This window comes from Aphelocoma coerulescens, chromosome 1, assembly GCF_041296385.1.
Source record: "Aphelocoma coerulescens isolate FSJ_1873_10779 chromosome 1, UR_Acoe_1.0, whole genome shotgun sequence".
NCBI lineage: Eukaryota > Metazoa > Chordata > Aves > Passeriformes > Corvidae > Aphelocoma > Aphelocoma coerulescens.
The window spans coordinates 19,879,636-19,890,298 of record NC_091013.1 but is presented as its reverse complement, the minus strand read 5'-3'; positions in this window follow the sequence as shown (position 1 = coordinate 19,890,298).

Below are 10,663 nucleotides of genomic sequence, written 5' to 3'. Positions count from 1 at the left end.
TATTTCTGTTGCTGTCTCCAAAGTAAATGTTTGAAGAGACTTGAAATATGCAAGTGCTAAATAGCAGAAAGAATGGTAACAGAAGAACATCTAAAACACTGTTGCTTCCACATTTACTGAGAACCCTCAGGTCCTGATAAGTGTTCCTGGTCCTCAAAAAGCGTTTTTAAAACATTTTTCAGAATCTGTTCCAGTAAAACACTGAAACAAGTTGCCCACAGAGGCGGCAGATGCCTGATCCTTGAAAACATTCAACATTAGGTTGGATGGGACTCTGAGCAACATGGTCTAGTTGAAGATGTCCCTGCTCATTGCTGGTGGGTTGGATTAGATGACCTTTAAGAGGTCCCTTCCAATTATTGTATGATTCTATGAACATACAAAAATGAATGTAGAAGTTAAATTTTTAATAGAAGTAGCTGTTTTTGGTAAACACATGAGTCAAGATACAGTTTCCTTTAGTTTACATGGCTTTTTTTCTCCCATTACTTTAACATGAGAACTGTGCTTTTCATTAAAACCTAACTTTAAAGATTTTCAGCATGTGTGATAATGTGCATACATTTGATATAACTAATTACTTTATGTTTTTAAGCAGACACTATAAGTATACTTTTTGCTAAGTAAATCTGAAATACCAGTAATACAAATAGCAACAGCAGAGGTGGTTCATTTGATAGAAATATGAAATCTTTCTTAAGTAATGCTAGCAAATTTCAGTCACTGAGAGGAAAAAAAAACTTTTGTATATAATAGTGCTTCTCTACTGTAACATAATCTTGAGAAAATAGGGAAAACTCATTAGTAATTTAAAAATAATATTACGGAATGGCTCATTTCAGTTGTCTGAAGAGGCACTCCATCTTCCCTGCTGCATTCAATTTTCACTACTGCACAAATGTAACACACTAAAAAAGTTATGAAGACTAAACTTTACTTTCAGTATTGATTCTTTCAGGAAGGAGGTGAATTTAATAGATTATGGAGAGGAATCTTATCATACCATTTTCTAGGCATAAGATGGAAATTATTTTAGTCCCATTTATGCACTAGTATTTATGAGTTCCTTTTAAAAAAATTATATATATATATATACACACACATATATAGTATCCATGGTTTCATAATATTTTCCCTTCTTTACCTCATATGGAAGAGAAATTGAGACACAGCTTATGAAACAGGGCAGAGGATCTGATTCAGACATGGGACATAAAATAAAACTTGCCAACAGTTACCAGTGTTGCAGCTTTTTACCCTACCTCCAGCAAAGGGAATGCAGCAGAAGTTGAGGACAGATGAGGACAATGTGGCTGAAATAATCTGCTACATTAAGTAGACATAGCGACTCCAAGCTGAGGGAGGCTGAGTGACAGACATCGCATGACAAGACAACGCCAATTTTCTCACACAACTCAAGCACACAAATTTCAAGCTACCAAGACCTTGAGGATACTTGTACTGCTTCAAAAATGAGGAACATAAAGGGAGTAGCTGTTGCCATTGTTGTAAACTGAAGGTACGAGGAGAGACGGGCAAAATATAGTTAACCCCTTTTCCAACTCCACCATCTTATCCTGGATTTCTTTAAGCTTTTGTCTGGCCTAGTTCATGAAGATCAATGCAGGCAACATGAAATCAAACAAAAACTCTGGTTACATCCCTAGTGGTTGCAGAATGGTAGAGGTGTGCACATTTAAAAAGTTGGAGGCAAGGCACTGTTTGCCATTACCATCACCTGGATGCCAATAGTGTCAACAGTGTATGGCTGGATTGTAGCACATACCATCACACCTGCATACTAAGAGTGAGCAATTTTTTTAAGAGTATTGGTACCTAGGTTTTAACTTTTATATTTTCCTGATTCTGTACTGCTTAGAGTGTAACTCTGAGGTTTCTTGTAGCTTGCTAATTTCTGCTCACTTGTGCTAGGTGACATAACAAAGCTTCTCCGGGCCTGTTCTCAAAGGTCACCCTTGGTCCTAGGCCCAAAAAGTATAAGCCAAAGAGCTTCTAAGGGGGCAAGCAGAGGAGAAATTACATCATTGAACTGAAGCTTTAATTGGAGAATTAACCCTGATATGCAAATGAACCAAACCTATAAAGGTATGAAGAACTCGTGACCTGTCGTCCGTCTTGGGGTCCATTTTTCACAATAGCCTGTGGCTCCCAGGGTGTACCTTTGAAGGCCTTTCAAATAAATACCTATTTTATTCTTTTACTCCTGTCCAGTCTCTGTGTCTAGGAGGCCTCATAAGGCATCAGTATAACCTGCACAAACAAGGATCTATTTATTAGTCATATTATAAAAAATGTAAGTGCCTTCCTAAGCAGTTGGAGACAGAAATCTGAAGTATATAAGCACTTAAGAATCTGATGAGCAATCAAGTACTAATACAGAAGGGTTTTCCCTCCACCCAAAATTCTTAAATACTGTGGGTCACATTGTAATAGTACCATATAATACAGAATGTTAGAATTATGCTTCTTTAAGTTATTATTTCTGTGGTGAGAGGACTGCTAATGTTTGTCAGCCATCCTGGGTCTTATTGCTTTTGTAGTTAGAAGTCAGTAAGAGTTTACTCAACAAATTAGTAGCTAATTTTAACTCCTATTTTTGCAAGTTTGGGATCAGCAAACATGTAATTTTATTTGCTTCCACAGATTGCTTTCACTTTTGTTATGTTTCAATAAAATGTCTAGGTATGTCTCTGGGTGTTTGCTCAGTTGTAATGAATTACGTGATTGAGCACAGGATTTTAGTAAACCTACAGAAAGAACAGCAGAAAACTTCACAGTAGTGCAGTCACATTCCACTAACTCCTAATAAAAACACACCCTTAACAATTTTTGTCCAAGTTGATACCTGCGAACGCCACAATGCATCTTTAAAGAGCTAAAAACCAACCCCCAAACCAAGCTTTCAAACAGGCTGCATCAACAACAATAGCATTTGCCACCTGGTGTTTCTGTCATTTCTGCCCTCTTTTTCTATGTCTTCTGGTGCATTTCACAAGCCAAACCAGGAGGACGACCCCCTTGACTGACGTGGTTCCCTGAGCTGCCCAAGGGCAGCGAATCCCTAACAAATCCATTCCCTGACTGATGAGAAAGTTACAGCAATGTAATGGAGACAGTCTGGTAGGATTCACCTTGACTACATTTCTTGCCTTGAACTTTTGAGTTTATGCAAGACATTACATTACTTCAAAATTTGTTGAACTACAAATAAGCCTGCTTTCTGGTAAATTATATAAAATGTGATCCATATCAGGAATATTATATTATATTAATAAGGTAACAATATGGTTTTGTGGAAAGGGAGTTATAATAGCTCACTATTTCTAAAGCCTTGATAATTGCACATTTTTTATAATTTATATAACATATTCAGTTATTGTTTTATAAATCCTCTTGAACTCAACTTCAGTTTTAGGACTGCAAAATAAAATTCCCAAATACTCAACATAAAGTATCCAGTATAGTTGAATTAGCATCTCTCTGCATATTGGAAGTTAAGCAGAGTACCTGTGTATGCAGTTGCCCCAGCTGTGGGACTGCTCGGATCAGGGCTGCTCCAAGGTGCAGGATGTGATGCATCTCAGAAGGAAAGTAGATGCCACAAAATGGGAAGATTCAGTCTTGTCTCAGCCGTAGGAGTGCCACTTCTTGAGCTCAGTAAACCAACGGTGTGAAAGTATCCTTTCTTATCTTAGAATTATAAACCATAAGACACTCAGATGTGAACCTCAGCAATAACATTAAACTACCAAATGCTAAAATGACTCAGCTGACATTCATAGGAAAAAGGTCAGTTAAAGGACTGCACACCTGTGAAGAGATCACATTTGACCTATTTCTAGATCTCCTCACAGGTGTCAATAAAACCAAAGCTTGGTTACACTACATTTCTTCTCAATTGCCTATTGACATTAATTTGATGCTGAAAAAAAGCTTATAGAGGATTTAACTGACCAAGAAACTCACTCAAGTTTGCCATACTTGCAATAATTACAGAAAAGTAGGTCACAGCATCACTATAGGTGAGAAGTGCTCTGAATAGATGAGACCTATAGGGATAATGGAAATTTACAGAAACCAGTTGAAACACTTAAGCTAAAGATAAATAGCTACACAATTTCTTGTAGAAGTCCTACTAGATATAAATCTATTAAATAACTTCTGTGGCTTTTTACCATGAATACTTTGATATAGGCATCCACAATACCATCATATCATATCAATCTCTAAATTAAATGTATGCTGAGGACTCCACAGCTGACATTCTCAGTAGAGCCACATTGTTATTAACAATTGCTTTAAACACACTATAAAAGTTCAGTAGAAATCAAGCCCTACTATGACAGAAATATAAGATATGTCCTTGAACATGTTAACAGTAATTATTTCCAGTTTGTGGTTCACTAGCTTCTGCAACCTTTGTAGAGTAAGTATTCCATTAACTGCTTTGGTAGAGACTGAATTTGCTCAGAATTCAAGCTCATCAGGAGAGCAGGATAGAATCCTTAAGTAATTTTTTCTGTATATATCTAAATATAGTATTTGACCACCTGGGAATATAAATGACACAAGGTTTCTGAAGTGATATAGTTATAACTTTTTACCCACACATGTATTCTGCTTAAAAACACATTAAAAATATTAATTTTTAAAATTTTATGCAGTTATGAATATTCTTCATCTCAATGAACTTTTAAAAGGCTCCAGCTTTGGATCTGCTCGTGTAAAGTTCCACCTCATCTTTTACAATTACAGTAAAGCTGCACAATTTCCCTACATCAGCCATAGAATGAAACAAAACCACTCAAGTGCTGCAAGTATCCCTTTGCAAACAGCTTGACAACTCTGCGCACTGGTTGAAATAAACTGAAGCACAGTTTATTTTTAGGACAACTTCAGTCTTCCTTATTGGAATTCCATTTATTACAGTCAAAAGAATACAATTCTGATCACTGCAACTAATTAGCATCTTAAAGTAAACAGAAAAAGAAAGGCTGAAAGACAGCCGTTATTAACTTTATTTGCATGACTAGGGGAGGAAAGAATTATCTAATGCTTCATCCATTTTTCCATTAAGGCCTAATTTAAGACATTGACTCATAAATACATTTTAGGAGAACAATTTACAAGTAGAAATGAGTCTCCAAATGTTTCAAAAACAAGTCAATTGCAAGAGCAAATTACTGAATACCCAAAGGGTGTCTAATTCTCTTATTTGCCACCACCTACCATTGCAATTCATACACAGGGGGATGACATAGATATATTACCTACAATACTACATTTGTGATTTGCTTTTTTCTGTGTTTACACAGTTATATTCATTCATATAAGCCTAATAGACAACCTCACAGATGGATGATGTACAAAAGTGGGTTATTTCAGCAGAATATAGATGCAATGTTTTCCTAAATGCCACTACCAAACCCCAGCCCTAATTCTGAAGGTACATTGAGGACAGCTCTCACCCAGTCAGTTCCCTTAAGTGCCTCAGCCTTTCCTAATTTAATATTAAAGGGTGCCCAAAACACTGCTCTGTGTTGCTTGGTTTTACGCTTCAACAAAAATGGGAAAAAAATGCAAAGAGGTTTTTCACACTGAAATATCCTCAAGATGTTGCTTTATATGATCTGTCAGACAAATGCAGGAAAAATGTGGATTAAAGACTCTCACCTCAGTTTAGCCTCTGGCCTGGGTATTCAATCAAAACCCAGCAGGTAACTGAATAAATATATAAAGGAAAATTAATTTTCAGTTTTCTATAAGGGGCCAAGCATGAGTACAGGCTGTTTAAATGTTTGACAAGCAGAGCGTCCTCTTTCATTTTTTCACTTGGGAAAAAACAAAGATGTTTAAGATGCCATACACCCAGATATTTGGCAATTTGAAATTAAGACAAGTGATTCTGACTCTGGAAAATCTGAATTCCACTGTGTTATCAATTTACATGAAGAGAAATTGAAAAATGTCATCTCCAGACCAGAGGGCAGGACAACATTCTTCAATCAAAAGAGAAAACACGTCAACTTCTGAAATGTTAATATCTAAACAATCTTGCACATTGATTTTTGCAGCTACAAGGAAAACTGTATATCTTCCCTAAGTCAAATGGCAAACTTTTAACCCTTGTTCAGGCATTTGATTTTTTGTTAGATAGTAGATGGGTTAAGCAACTTCTTCACATGGATTCCAAATTTATTTAAACATCTCCCAATTAAGACACCTAAATTTGAACAAAGTTTATGATCTTTAGCCTCCTTCTTAGGTTATGAGATAAAAACAAAGCATGTAGAAAACTGAAAAATAATCAGAGACTTACTCCTACCTCTCTTAAGTCATAACTTTAAATTACTTGCATTTAAAACTTTAGACCTAGGTTCTTTTAAATGCTCAAAAAGTTAAAAAGCATGCATACCTTCTACATGCCTAGCAAAAAAGGAATGATGTTAATAATCTTATATGTAATGCTCTACCTCTTTACTGGACTGCTTCCATTGTACTTTAAAAACAATACTGAAAATGTATCAAGTAACCCTCCAGAGACTCAGAAAAACAACTTGCACAGTAGAGGTTCTTTTCTCATAAAGCTGGAGAGGACCTCAGCTTTGCCATGCACCAGGACACACTCCAGTATAGTCTCCCCATAAGAGGAGAAAGCCTAAAATGGCTTTATATATTTCAATTATAGGTGAATATTCATACATCCATATCTGTGTCTATAGTTGTGTCTAGACATAGAGATACGTATTTAGTCTGCATATATAATGTATGGTAATATACATACAACTATATACAGTATATATATGTAATAAAACATATAATGTATGTACAATATATACATGGATTTGTATGCATATCACACACATTCTCACAAACACTTGGTGTTTTAATATCTTCCCTCATAACTCAGCGTCGTGCATAACTTTCTTGACCATTTGATTTCTTCTTTTTAATTACACGAAGAAAAGTGTGAGGTAACTTAACATCAAAATGATCTTGTGGAAAAATAATCTTTTAGTTGTAAATAAAGTGTGCAAAATATTGTCTTTTTCTATATTTTTGCTTCTCCAAAGCTGTGCACGTCCTCTTTACCCCAAGTTTCTTCCTAATTTTGCTGAGGATCTCAAAAGTAGATCTCTGTTTCAAAGTGAGATTATGCTACAGCAGCATTTACACTGCTCAGCAAGTACTAGTGACCAGCCTACTTACCAAACTTCCTTGTCCCAATTTTTCCTCCCTTGACGAGCTTCATTTGGTGTTACCAATGAAGTCAGTATTATCTTTCTTCATCACTACTGCCGGTCTCACTGCACAAGTTTTTCTTTTTCTTTCCTCTCTGCTAGCACCTCTTGCCTCTACATTTCCAGCTATTACTACTCTTGCCCTTAGCTTAAAAGTTGTGCCCCCGGAAGTGCACATACAGCTTTCAAAGTTGCTTCCTTTCCCTGGCATTCACTCAGATGTACCTGTTGGCAGAGTTCCTCAGTGACCAGTACTCACCCTTCCTTCAAGACATTCTCTCCACCAGCACTCCTGTTCTGCCATCCCTGTCCCATGAGGTGATGCAGTATTGCATGCCACTTATTGCACCTTCCATGCCTGCTTCCCCAGTGTTTAGTAAGTTTGGCACCATGTGATAGACAGGACACCTTGAGACAGGAATCTGCCATGTAGGTACTTAACCCTGAACTCTTTCCACCTAGAACTCATGGCCCCGAATCCTCAACTCTGTCATTGCAAATAATTTCCCCTCCCCCCTTAACAATTAAGAGACTGCATTGCTAATGTTTGTGGAAGAGTGCTGCCTCTCCAGTGATGAATCTCGTCGGGAACAAAGAGCATACTTCATCTCCAGACAGGAGAAACAATGGATGCACTGCTGTCCCCCCTGTGTACTACTTGCCAGCACCACGTTCCCACCTTAAGGTTTTGCTGAATTTTGCTAAAACTGTTAGGTTAACTTTTCTTACTGCTAGGTTTGCTATTCTTACTACTTTGTAACTAATTTAAATGGTTTTGTGACATATTTCTGGCAAATACACCCACATCTCCCATGATACCACTGTGCACCTGGGCTTGCAAAGCATAGAAGTGTATGGGCAGAGGCAGGTCTGATGCAAAATTCATTGATGGCTACTCTCATTTGTTCTAATGGACTTATGTTCAAGATTATTTGGCTCATTAGAACAAGTGAGAATCTGCCACAGTATCCCTAATCTTTGTTAGCAGATGTCTGTCTTTGGACCATATGTTGGGTGAAATCACTTTCAGTTGCCATTTCTACTGCATGGTAAGCAATTTGGCAACTACTTCCTCTCATCTGAGAGGCATCTGGCACAGACAAAAGCAAGCCCTGTGGATTTTTCTAGCAAATAGAAAGATATTGAAAACAAATTATGAATATCAAAGACTGTATCTGGAATGGGCAGATAGTGCTTCCACAGCTATTTGCATATTTGTCTTCAATTATTCAGTTTTCTGTATGCATGAAATTAATTTGTTATAGAAAATTCATAATATACAAAAACATTGAGATGTGTGACTGCACAGAAAGGGAACAACAATTTCATCATATCATGATTTTCATTAAAACAATGGTACTCATGCTGTTCTGGGGTTCAAGACTTTCCCCCACCTGCCATAGAGTGGCATTGTACTTCATGCCACAAATTGGTACTTCACTATCACCAGACTCTGTTCTGTATCTTTTGACTATAAGCACAAAATAAGTAAATCCTTTGGAAAATTAGAAATTAATGCTATGGAATCAAGTCAACTCTGAGAAGTGTTAAATGTTTGTGATGAAATACATGAGGACAGTGAAACTGCTCATAAATATCCCTTACAGTCTCTTTTGACACTTTTCAAATATTTCTCAGAATTTAGAGATAAATTTCTTTCAGTTTTGACTAGCTCATTTGATAGACAGACATAAACCAAACAGAGTGTTATTCACCCTGCTTCCTTCTACTCGGTCCTGCTGTTCCACATCAGGTGTTACCATTGCTATTGTACTATAAAAACACTGATATCTCATTCAGCAAAGATTAGTATTTTGTTCTTTAAGGTTTCTTTTTGTTTTAAAGTGCTTTGATGCTAGAGGAATGTTTCCTTCAAACACACCACAGAAATGCATTTTGATGCCCTATAAGGCAAAGCTTCAATTTATAGCACTTTGAATAAATCTTCCCTTTCTCTCATGCAATAAAAACCTGCTGTGTTACTGGCATAGCTGTGAGTACCTTAGGGACTTCTGCCAACTCAGCTATGCCAGCAACACAACTTCCTTCTGCACCTCTTTGACCAATATGATTATTATTATTATTATTATGAAAGAAATGTGGTCTGTGGGAACAACTTCTGCTCAAGGATTTAATTTCCTGGTTGAGGCTCAAATTCCAATTTCCAAGCACAGTGACACAAATCCAGTGTAATATCAAACACCAGGATGATTCCAAATCCCACGTCTATAGAGGAAAGTTGCTCAGTAGATTGCACACAAATGAAAATGAGAGCAGAATCTGAACTACTGATGAAAGACTACCACAAAGATTCACTAGTTCAAAACCTCACAAATTGCAGGCAGACTTTACTCAGCATGTGTAAAGGTGGCAGACATATGCCAACATTTAGAACAAACACACTCGCTGAAGTTTTAATCGAATTTTAGTTCAAATTTAATTGAAATAAGCTTAAGAATTCTCAACATCATTAATTGTTCAATTCTGTGTATACAGCATGGATGGGAGGAAAGAGACACAGGCAGATGAGGGCATACTAGGCAAAACATCCCAGGAGCTTGTTTCCTTAGCAATTTACAAAGCAAATGAAGGTAATGTGAAACTTTCAATCTTACAATATCTGCTTTATTAGACTTTAGTTTCTTGTTACTCTTTTCTCATTAGAAAACTCTTTTAAACACTAAAGCCTCTATATAGCTCCTTCACCTCTTTCAAATCCCTTTCTCTAAACTCTAAGGCATGTATTAGGCTTCAAGCTTGGTACATGAATTAGTTCCTTGTGATACTGTCCCACAGAGGGTATTTTACTGATCTAATAAAACCACAATGAAATTACTGTACACAACCTAATACTGAAGCCAAATTATTGATTTTTAGGGCTTCATTTCCAACCCTAAAGTGGCAGCATGCTTGAAATCCATGCAACTATATGTGTCTTTGGCAAAGAACCAGCCAGGCGTAGCAACGCACTGTTCAAGCATTACATTTTAACCACTGCTCCAAGAGTCAGGAAATGATGTGTGCCTGTGGATACATGTAGTATAGATGCCACTCAATCATACTCCACCTCTCTAATTATTTTTATTGAACTTTTGTTTTTTAAACATTGAGATACTAGGGCGGTGAGAATGGTGCCTCAGTGGGGACATGACAAAAAGGTAATTTAGTGTTACAATTTGATGTCAGTCCCAAAGTATCATTTCTCCAGTTTGAGGGGCTTGGGAGGAAGCTTAAGTATCTGATACAAAAAATAACACAACCTAACTGGTCTTAGCTGTGCTACAGTATTAATTTATGCATTAACTTTTCTTCAATGTAAGGAAATGTTTGAAATTTAGCCTGTGAATATTTGCTCATGAGGGATTTTATACCACAGTGGCTGCATCCATGACTGATCCAAA